Genomic DNA, 10,192 nt, shown 5'->3' on the forward strand with positions numbered 1-10,192 from the left:
AGATTAAGTGGAAGGATGCCATACTCGAATAGACCAAAAACCCTAACGCCGATTAAAAAGAGGATTTTGTTCCCATTCTTTCAGCCATATTGAACAACATTGACTTGTCTAGAATAGTTAAGAATGGTTTCAGGGCATTAGGTCTATATCCATGGAATGCCAACGCAATAGATTATTCTAAGTGCCTAGGAAAGCGTTCATCCAAAGTCAGTGTGAATATCTCAGTTTGTAAGATGAATACACTTCCATAAGATGATTTTTCATTGATGGTTGGGGAAGAGCAAAGTGAAAATTTTTAAAGTATTCAACAAAATTTGGGAAAAGGGGGGGGAATTCAGAGTTCTATATAGATTGTGGGAGCGCTTTCAAATTACAATGCAAATTGATGGAGAATGAGGAAGATGGAACGGGTGAGAAAGTAATTGTACTTGTAAATAACCAGCTAAACACAGAAGATACGACTACCGATAGATTTCTGTGGAGACTGAGGCAGCATTACCTGAAATTCCTGCTGCACCACACACATTTGAGAACCCCCTTTTGAATCCTCTGTAATAGAGGCCGTAGAGCTCATTTCCCCCGTTCGCCAACTATTATCTGTCACAAAAACAATGTCTAAAGTCTTTCGCCATTGAATCTCATCGTTCACTGGCATTGGAAGAAAAGTCGTACTCACACCTGTCAGTGGAAGGAATCTACCAATGGTATACGTAACTCCACTGTGGGGCAAAAGAAGGTAGGAATTCAATGCAGCAGTTGCACGAAGTTGTATCACCTAAATTGAGTCCCAAAAACACACCAAATGCATCTTCCAGATGATACTGTCTTTAATCTATTTGTTTGTCATGAATGCTATGAGTTTCCAGAGGACAGTACTTCCCAAAGTGATACATAGATATTTTGAATAGACAAAACAAATATTATTCTAAATACATAATAAACATGTAAAGTTTTACTTTTTCGGTTCCAAAAATAATTTGTTTTGAGCGTAAATCATTAAAATGTAAAATTTTAAAGTTACATAATTAGATTTTCATTTAAAGATATTTTACCACCTCTCACTGTTTTAATATACTTACAGGTAAGATAATGATCGATTCAGTAGCTCAAAAACGCTATATTTCATTTTTATATTATAACTTAAAAGAAAATGTGCTAAGCAGTGCATGAAAATCTGGTGTGCCAATAACTGGAATACAGTGTGCCAATAACTGGATAAAGTGTGCCAATAACTGGATAAAGTGTGCCAATAACTGGGATTATTGGACTTTTTAAACAATAATTTTTAGTAAATAGTTGTACGTATAATATAAATCGCTCACATGGGAATACTAAAGCAACATGTCTCTCAGATCTAAGGCAAGTAATAAATGAACTGAAGTTGTGATACTGTCTGGTCACAAGAGTTAATTTTCTTCGTCAAGGTCCTTAAAGTGCCAATAACTGGGTAGTTTACCCTATATAGATGAACTAACGAATGACCTCGCTGTTATCCAAGCGTGGTGCGATGCTTGGCAGTTAGAATTAAATTTGAAAAAAAATGCGTCATAATGAATTTCTTGAAGAAGAATAACTTCCTACAACGTAGCTATATAATTCGGGATACCCAAGTAGAGCCTGTTGAATCCCTGAAATACCTAGGAGTTAGACTCAATAATGATCTTTCGTGGAATAAACATATTCGAGAAATAACCGGTCAAGCTTATTGTAAAATGGGTTTTGTTAAAAGAATATTAGGAAAGTATCCAGAACCCCTGCTTAAAAAGAAAATACTCTCTCCCTCCGAACAGTACACCCCACGCACCAAAAAAGAACAAACCAGGAAACTGAATCTCACCACCACATTCTTCCCGGGCTCTCAAAAAATTAAAAAAATATTAAAAGATCTGTACCCTATCATCAGAAAAAACAAAATCACGGCTGCTCTTCTTCCATCCTGCCCCTCCATTGCCTACAGAAGAGCACCTAACTTAGGTAATATTTTAAAATCCACCCGCCCCCTCCTACGGCACGCTCTGCCCCCACCTTCCTCCCTGACTCCATGCAACCGCCCCCGTTGCAAATGCTGCCCCCTGCTACGCCCCACCACTTCACCTGTCATCAATAGATCCTCCTCCACACCGTCTTGCACTTCCTTCAACGTTGTATACAGGCTATTTTGTAATTTTTGCCCCGCGTACTACATAGGAGAATGTACCACACCCATATCCATCCGTATGAACAACCACAGGCACTCCTGCAAAACTCCCCCCTTTCATGAACCCATCCCCATTCACACTTCCTCACACAACAGTACCTTCGACCAATGTTTTTCCCTAACCTTCATTGAAGTTTTGCCAGAGAGGGCAACTATCATCGAGGTGAGGACGAGGGAGATGGCCCACATCTGGGTTGAAAAGGCGTTTGAAACGCCCGGGCTAAACATCGCCCACTAAAAGCCAAAACAAACCCTACCCTCCCTTTTCCCCCCCTCTCCCCTTCCCCTTCTTCCACCCCCACTACCTCACCAAGGAGGGCGACTGGAGGAACTTACCCTGCCTGCAGCAGTTCACCTTCAGCATTGAGGATAGCGGATCAATCCGCTGAAACGTCTGAACGTTTATTTGTGAGTGTCCCTTTTTTTACGTGTGTCTATGTTTTAGTAGTACAATTTTTGTTCGTTCGCCTCGATCGGCCACATATTTATATATATATATATATATATATATATATATGTATTTCTCTTCACCTAGGAATTACCTTGCCACACAAATACCTGTCACGATAGGCTATGTCGATGGAACTCACGGAGCCATCAAAGAACCAAAATAACAGGAAAACTTATTTTTAAACAGAAGTTCAAGAACAACAAAAGTTCAAAAAGAACAAGTCATATAGAGTGAAGTCCTCTCGGGATTTCCACCGGTTGATTTGATTTATAGGCACCAACGTTTCAATGAACGCCTCGTTCATCGTCCTCAGGGTGAATAATAAATTTTTACTTATTAAAGAATGTTTATAAGTAACTATAAACAAATTGCAACAATTAAGTTACCCCTGATCGGCCGGAAAAATCTGAATTTTTATGAAACGGTGGGGTTCTATGATTTTTAATTTTCTTTAAAATGGGATTCCACGCATTGCTAATTTTGTATCCAGTGTCCCTATTGAAATTATTTTTATTAAGCCTAATTTCAATGGCCTCCTTAGCGAGCCTGTCCCAGAAGTTGTTGGAACGGCAGATTAATTTGGCGCTATCCCATTTAATTTGGTGATCCCTATTAATGCTATGTTCAGCCAAAGCAGACTTATCAGGCTGTCCAAGTCTGAAATGCCTCCGATGCTCCTTAATCCTGGTGGCTATCGTTCTACCAGTCTCCCCCACGTAGATTTGGCCACATTCACAGGAAATCTGGTAGACGCCAGGTGTCATTAGGCCAACGGGGTCTTTTGCCTTCACTAATTGGTCCCTCAGTTTACTAATAGGTTTATGTATTGTCTCTATATTGTATCTTTTGAGAATGTTCGAGATCTTAGTAGATACTGTCGACATATATGGCAGAACGGCCCTGGCTACAGGCTTAGACTCTTCTTTCCCACCCGACAAATTTTCGTTGAAAGTTCTTTTCATGGCCAAAGTGATCTGTCGGTCACTGTATCCATTTTGCCGGAATGTTCTCTTCAAATATCTCATCTCATCTGGAAGATCGCGGACACGGAAAGTCTTCCAGATGAGATGAGATATTTGAAGAGAACATTCCGGCAAAATGGATACAGTGACCGACAGATCACTTTGGCCATGAAAAGAACTTTCAACGAAAATTTGTCGGGTGGGAAAGAAGAGTCTAAGCCTGTAGCCAGGGCCGTTCTGCCATATATGTCGACAGTATCTACTAAGATCTCGAACATTCTCAAAAGATACAATATAGAGACAATACATAAACCTATTAGTAAACTGAGGGACCAATTAGTGAAGGCAAAAGACCCCGTTGGCCTAATGACACCTGGCGTCTACCAGATTTCCTGTGAATGTGGCCAAATCTACGTGGGGGAGACTGGTAGAACGATAGCCACCAGGATTAAGGAGCATCGGAGGCATTTCAGACTTGGACAGCCTGATAAGTCTGCTGTGGCTGAACATCATTAATAGGGATCACCAAATTAAATGGGATAGCGCCAAATTAATCTGCCGTTCCAACAACTTCTGGGACAGGCTCGCTAAGGAGGCCATTGAAATTAGGCTTAATAAAAATAATTTCAATAGGGACACTGGATACAAAATTAGCAATGCGTGGAATCCCATTTTAAAGAAAATTAAAAATCATAGAACCCCACCGTTTCATAAAAATTCAGATTTTTCCGGCCGATCAGGGGTAACTTAATTGTTGCAATTTGTTTATAGTTACTTATAAACATTCTTTAATAAGTAAAAATTTATTATTCACCCTGAGGACGATGAACGAGGCGTTCATTGAAACGTTGGTGCCTATAAATCAAATCAACCGGGGAAATCCCGAGAGGACTTCACTCTATTAATACGCCGGGAAAGAATCTCATCATATTTTAACAAGTCATATCATTCCATCAATGTTATGATAGTAAGTGGAAATCTATTGAAACAATATTTTCCAAAGGAATACAATTGAAAAAGAAGGTTATCCATTAGTATTGAATTATTTCTAAGAATGAAAAATGAAATGTCTTCGATTATCCCTACACAATATTTGTCTGTTCTTAGAATTTGAAATTTTGCCCTTTTACCGACTTTATTCAATGTTATGTGAATGTGAGCATTAGCCAGTGGAAAAATATTGAATGAAATAATAAAACTTTTTTTTTATTGAAACATCTCTATGAAAGATGGATACATTCGCCTTTCTTCAATTGAAATGACTCATTTGCAACACCCTGGAAGGTCTCCGCCATTTGGGTCTCAGCAGCACTTCTCACCCTTATCTCCTTCACCATGCGTTCAATGAGTTATCATCTGAAGTAAATTTATTCACGACGCTTTAGGCTTCTCAAAAAATTGAAATGAATGTATGCTATGAACCAAATATTTAAATAGAAAATTACAGCCAAAATATAAATACTCTGCAGTAGCAACGCAATACTGAAAATTTATCGGCTATCTATACCTTTGAAAGAAAATAATGGAAAATGGTATGTAATGATAATTATCTATCATGCCATCAACATATGCAAAACGTGCCTCTGTCCTTTTAAAAATATTTTTGTGATGGCTCTCTATCTTAAGGTGAAAGTTATTCTAAGATTCTCAATGGAATGAACTGGCTGCATCTAACTGAACTATATACTCGCTAGGTCATGAGCATCAAAATGTTTGTGATGACAGTGGAAATTAAATATGAATGATCTTAATTCAAGCTTCGTTACGAATAATGCTTTATATTACTTTCATTCCATTCAAAGATAAAAGTGTTTAACAACCATAAACATATTGCTATTTAGGAACAAGTTTGTATGTAGGCAACAATTTCGTCGGTTTTTGCGTATCTTTCACCGTTTAGGATTTGCGGGCCGCGGAGCCTGGTGCCAAGAGTACCGCTAAGCGATGCGGCTCGGCGACGCGGCGCAACAGACGGCTCGCCCACGGTCGCCCGCCACGTTAATATACTTCAGTGACTCTCTCTCTCTGAAATTCAGATTCTGAACTCCTTTCGCAGACGAAATCATATCGGCATGTATGCTAATCAATCTTAACTTTATTTTGGAAAATCGTTACAACTTTATTAACCTACTGAGAAAATTATTCAACAAAGCCAGGTTACAGTTGAACAAGCTCTTTCTTCGTACCCTCATTTATAATTTTTCGAAATTGGGAGACAATCTGCGGCCAATATAGCTTTTGTTTTTCGTCGTTAATAATTCGTCAAATTCTGTGATTAGGGCATCGCAAAACATGACTTATCCTGATTACCCTTATTTTGGCAGTTTTTGCGAAATCGTACTACAAATTAAAGGTGTTGGTATTTAAGCGCATCTCGCTAAATAATTATTTAAAGTTTTCGAAAATCTTTTTTCCCTATCCTCGTATACCCGAGGGTGATCGAAATCCAATTGACGATTTTGAAATTTCAAAAAAAAAATTTTTTTTGGGACAGCCCTCTGTGAGGGCCGTAGCCATAAATTCTGGCCTCTTCATTGCGGCCAAACCAATGCTTGTGTGGTACTACAATGTCATTAGCACTGTCAGCGGCGAAGATATTTGAGCCCCCCGATATTAGTATCGAGATACCCCCCACTCTTAATGTGTGAAATTCACACTTTCGCTTTAAAATCATTTCCGGCTCGCATGGCATTGTGTTGTATCAGGAGATGGTGACCGGCAGCTAAGGCCATGTCGCAATGATTGGAGAGGTAGAGCGGAGGGAAACCCGACGCCGAGATCAGCCTGCTCTCGACGAAATGCGTCAAGGGAACCACGGTCCATCCGACGGATGGAGTGGGGCGCTTTAAGTATGCTCCACACAACGATCAAGCAATGATCGGGTGATCAGTGGCGTAGCCAGGGTATTATTTCGGGGGGTCGAAAACTAGGGGGGGAAATTTTTTGAAAAATGGGGAACCAAGTAATGGTTTTTAAAATAATTCTAACAATTCGTAACCGAACAAACTTTATTTGTTAAAGAAATATTTTGTGGATTCATGTTTTTTCAAATTTTTGTTTTCATTTATGAAGGAAAATAATTGTATATTTATATTTACGGGGGGGAGGGGGTTCCGGACCGGGGTAAGGTGAGTGGGGTTATTATTATCAAAGATACCACTCCTCAAGTGACCCACGGAGAAACATGTGGGGGAGGGGGGAAGTTAGCTTCGGCAGCTACCATGATGCTACCAACAGTAAAATAAGGATGTCTTATTCATCTTTTATGACAAATAAGACATTCTGTGCGAAATATACAGCTAAAGTTTTGAATTATGATGGTTTGATTATAAATATGTATAAAAAATGATTGCCCCTTATCAATTCTTTTACCACATCAAATTTACTTAATTATTGTAATATAAACTCGAAATCAGAACTATTCCCTCAAAAGAAATATTTTGCCTAATTTTACCATTTTCTATAAGTTTATTTGTTCCTATTGAGGAGAGCTCATTCCTTGGAATTGGACAAAGTAGCAGGAATAGCAGCGCCACAAATCACCGATGACTTTTAAGAGTGATTCACCTCGGTGATCGCAATCACAGGTAAGAATCACCGCTACTGATGAGTAGCAGTCACAGGTAACGAAGTGATCCGAAAATCACAGTTCCGCTCATCACTAGTAGGGGGAAGTGATGGGGAGAGGGAGGGTTAGAACCGTCAGGCGAAGTATTCCCCGCCATCCTCCGTCCCACACAATCGTCCACATCCGGCACGCATAGATGGGAAGGGGGAGCGCTTGGTGCGAGGCACTCTCATGTCAGCTATCACAGTCAAATGGGGTCCGTGCAAAGACGCTCAGGGGGGTGTTTCAGAGTCTCGTAGGATTGGCGGCGTCGGAAACGGATTCATTCCGAGTCGATCGGGAACCTATCCTACGCTCGTCTTCCGTGCGTTTCACACATACTATCGGAAAGCGTTCCGCTTTTGGTATGACGTCAACAGTCATCCTCCTCCGGGAAACGAGAAAACGTCACAATTTTCAAGTGACAAGTGAGCAGCGAAAATAACCTCCCGCAAGATTTGATACTTCACAAGGGAGGCGAAAGGTATATACGGGCATAAATAAGTGCTAATTGATACATTGTCACATAATTGACGCTGTTGCCGGGTAAAATAATTTTAGAATTGTTCGTATGTAGTTTTTTTTAACGTAATACCCTGTCGTTTTGAGCAAATTACGGGAATGAAGGAAAATTTGGAACGAGTTTGTTCTGTCATTCTCGTGAGAGCATAGTTGATTGTTTTTAAGAACTAAACTACAGGCAGTCACGAAATCCATAATTTTTTCCAACAACATATGGTTTACTTACTCAATTGTTTAACCAAATTGTCATATTTTCATTCAGTATCTCAATTAAATATGAATATTGATCATCATAAATGATGTTATGGCCTTCATGATATGCCGTAAACGTCTTACAAATTTTCCGTGAAAGTGGAGCTACGCTGGAAGAAAATACAGTGATTACATTAGGTTGAATAGTGTCCATTAATAGTAATGGCTCGAATTATGTACGCTAAAATGACGCTAAATAATTTTGTTAGTTTGTTATCTGTTTTGCACGTTCTCGGTTATTTCTATAACACCATTTTATTTGGTACGAAAATGACAAATTGTTGCTATTGATGCACCTGGAAATACATCTTCTAAATTATATTTCAGTGAGCGATAAATCCACAAAGAAAAAAAATATTCGCTGCAAAAGGGAATCGAATCCATAAACTTCATATCACCGCATACTGCCTTAACCCGCTGCGCCACCGTCAATTGTTGAAGGAAGGCTGAAATTTGTAAGATATAAATAAAAGGATGGCATGAGGGAGCTTCGGTATAGTTGTTATCGTGGCTATTCCCGTCATGCTTGAACTAATATTTCGTATTAAAATGAATATTTAGAATGTACATGGAATGTACTGAAACCATGTACCATGGAATCAACTGAATTAGGTACATAAACACGTCTAATTTCGATGTGACTACGATGCCAAGTCATACACACAATCATTTCAAACTATACAAATTGTTATACTTCTTAACCCACGGACACGTAGGTATTCAATGCATTATGCTACCTGCATATTTGTAAGTCATTACGCCATGCATTCCAACTTGTTTCACGTTCTTTTTGCCAAATTACTCGTCCAAATAACAACGCAAACGAACTCGTACCGTCAGTGATACAGTCTGCCTATTTATCGCCTAATTTACACGAGAATTAAAGTCACTTGCACTTATATTACTCTATCAAAATATCCACATATATCAGCACTCATGAAATAAAGTGGTATGATTTTATTATAGCCAAATACTTAATAAAAAACAGCAATATAACATATCTCCACTCGCCACCGGAATGAGTTTCCGGCACCTCTAGCCCACTCGACTTCTATCCGATAGGAAAGCCGGCCTTGAGTCGATAGGAAGCCAGTCTGAAACGCACGGATTGCCTGTCCGATAGTAAGTGACGTAGAATCCGCGTCAAGTCTCCCGATATGCTCGGAAAGGGAGACTCTGAAACACCCCCCAGAAGTGCGAGGTGAATACTGCGACGCAACAGCGCCCATTTTCCTCAAGTCGTGCTTGCTGATAGCGATAGACCATGACGTACTGCGCCCGAGGGGAAGTCGTGGATAGGACTTCCTCGCTTCTCCCAAGGTCTTATCATGAGAGTTAAAAGCAAAGACATTGAAGGGCGGGTTCTTCTCGTCGAGCGCAGAAAACATATTTGTGGATGCAGCTCGAATTTTGTCGTTAACGCAGACGCTAAGAGTCCATTCGAAAAAAAAATCGGAATATGGTTTGGGAAAGGTAAGTGACGAATAAAGAAGACCCTTCATCAGTCTGATTTCATAAGAACTGAACATTACATACGCGGATAATGGCAGATACACGCACGGATGGGAAATTTTTCAAACCTAGTTGATGGTCCGCATCCGCAATTTGCTTGGGCACCTTTGTCCGCGATATCTCTTGCCACCGGCCCAAAATGGGGAACCAAGTAATGGTTTTTAAAATTATTCTAACAATTCATAACCGAACAAACTTTATTTGTTAAAGAAATATTTAGTGGATTCATGTTTTTTCAAATTTTTGTTTTCTTTTATGAAGGAAAATAATTGTATACTTATATTTACGGGGGGTGGGGTTCCGGACCGGGGTAAGGTGAGTGGGGTTATTATCAAAGATACCACTCCTCAAGTGACCCACGGAGAAACATGTGGGGGAGGGGGGCTGATGGGCCTCCTCCAGGGGCTCCTCTGACTCTCTGTCCGTGGATTCAGTTACATTTCGCTATGTCTGCCCCTAATCACCTTGAAGAGAAACATTGAAGTCTCTTGCCCAAAAGTTGAAAAAATTTCAGAAAAAAACAGGCAGATTCGGTAACACGCGCTTATGGAGACCAAATCATAATAACCACGTAATCTTCGGAAAACCAACGATGGCTATAAATTTGAGCGCTACTCAAAGGGTATTGGGGAAATACATTATTTTTTGATGTGTGGGAATTGATAACAGATTGCCAGTTTATGCTACGT

This window comes from Ischnura elegans, chromosome 10 (genome assembly GCF_921293095.1).
Source record: "Ischnura elegans chromosome 10, ioIscEleg1.1, whole genome shotgun sequence".
Classification (NCBI taxonomy): Eukaryota; Metazoa; Arthropoda; class Insecta; order Odonata; family Coenagrionidae; genus Ischnura; species Ischnura elegans.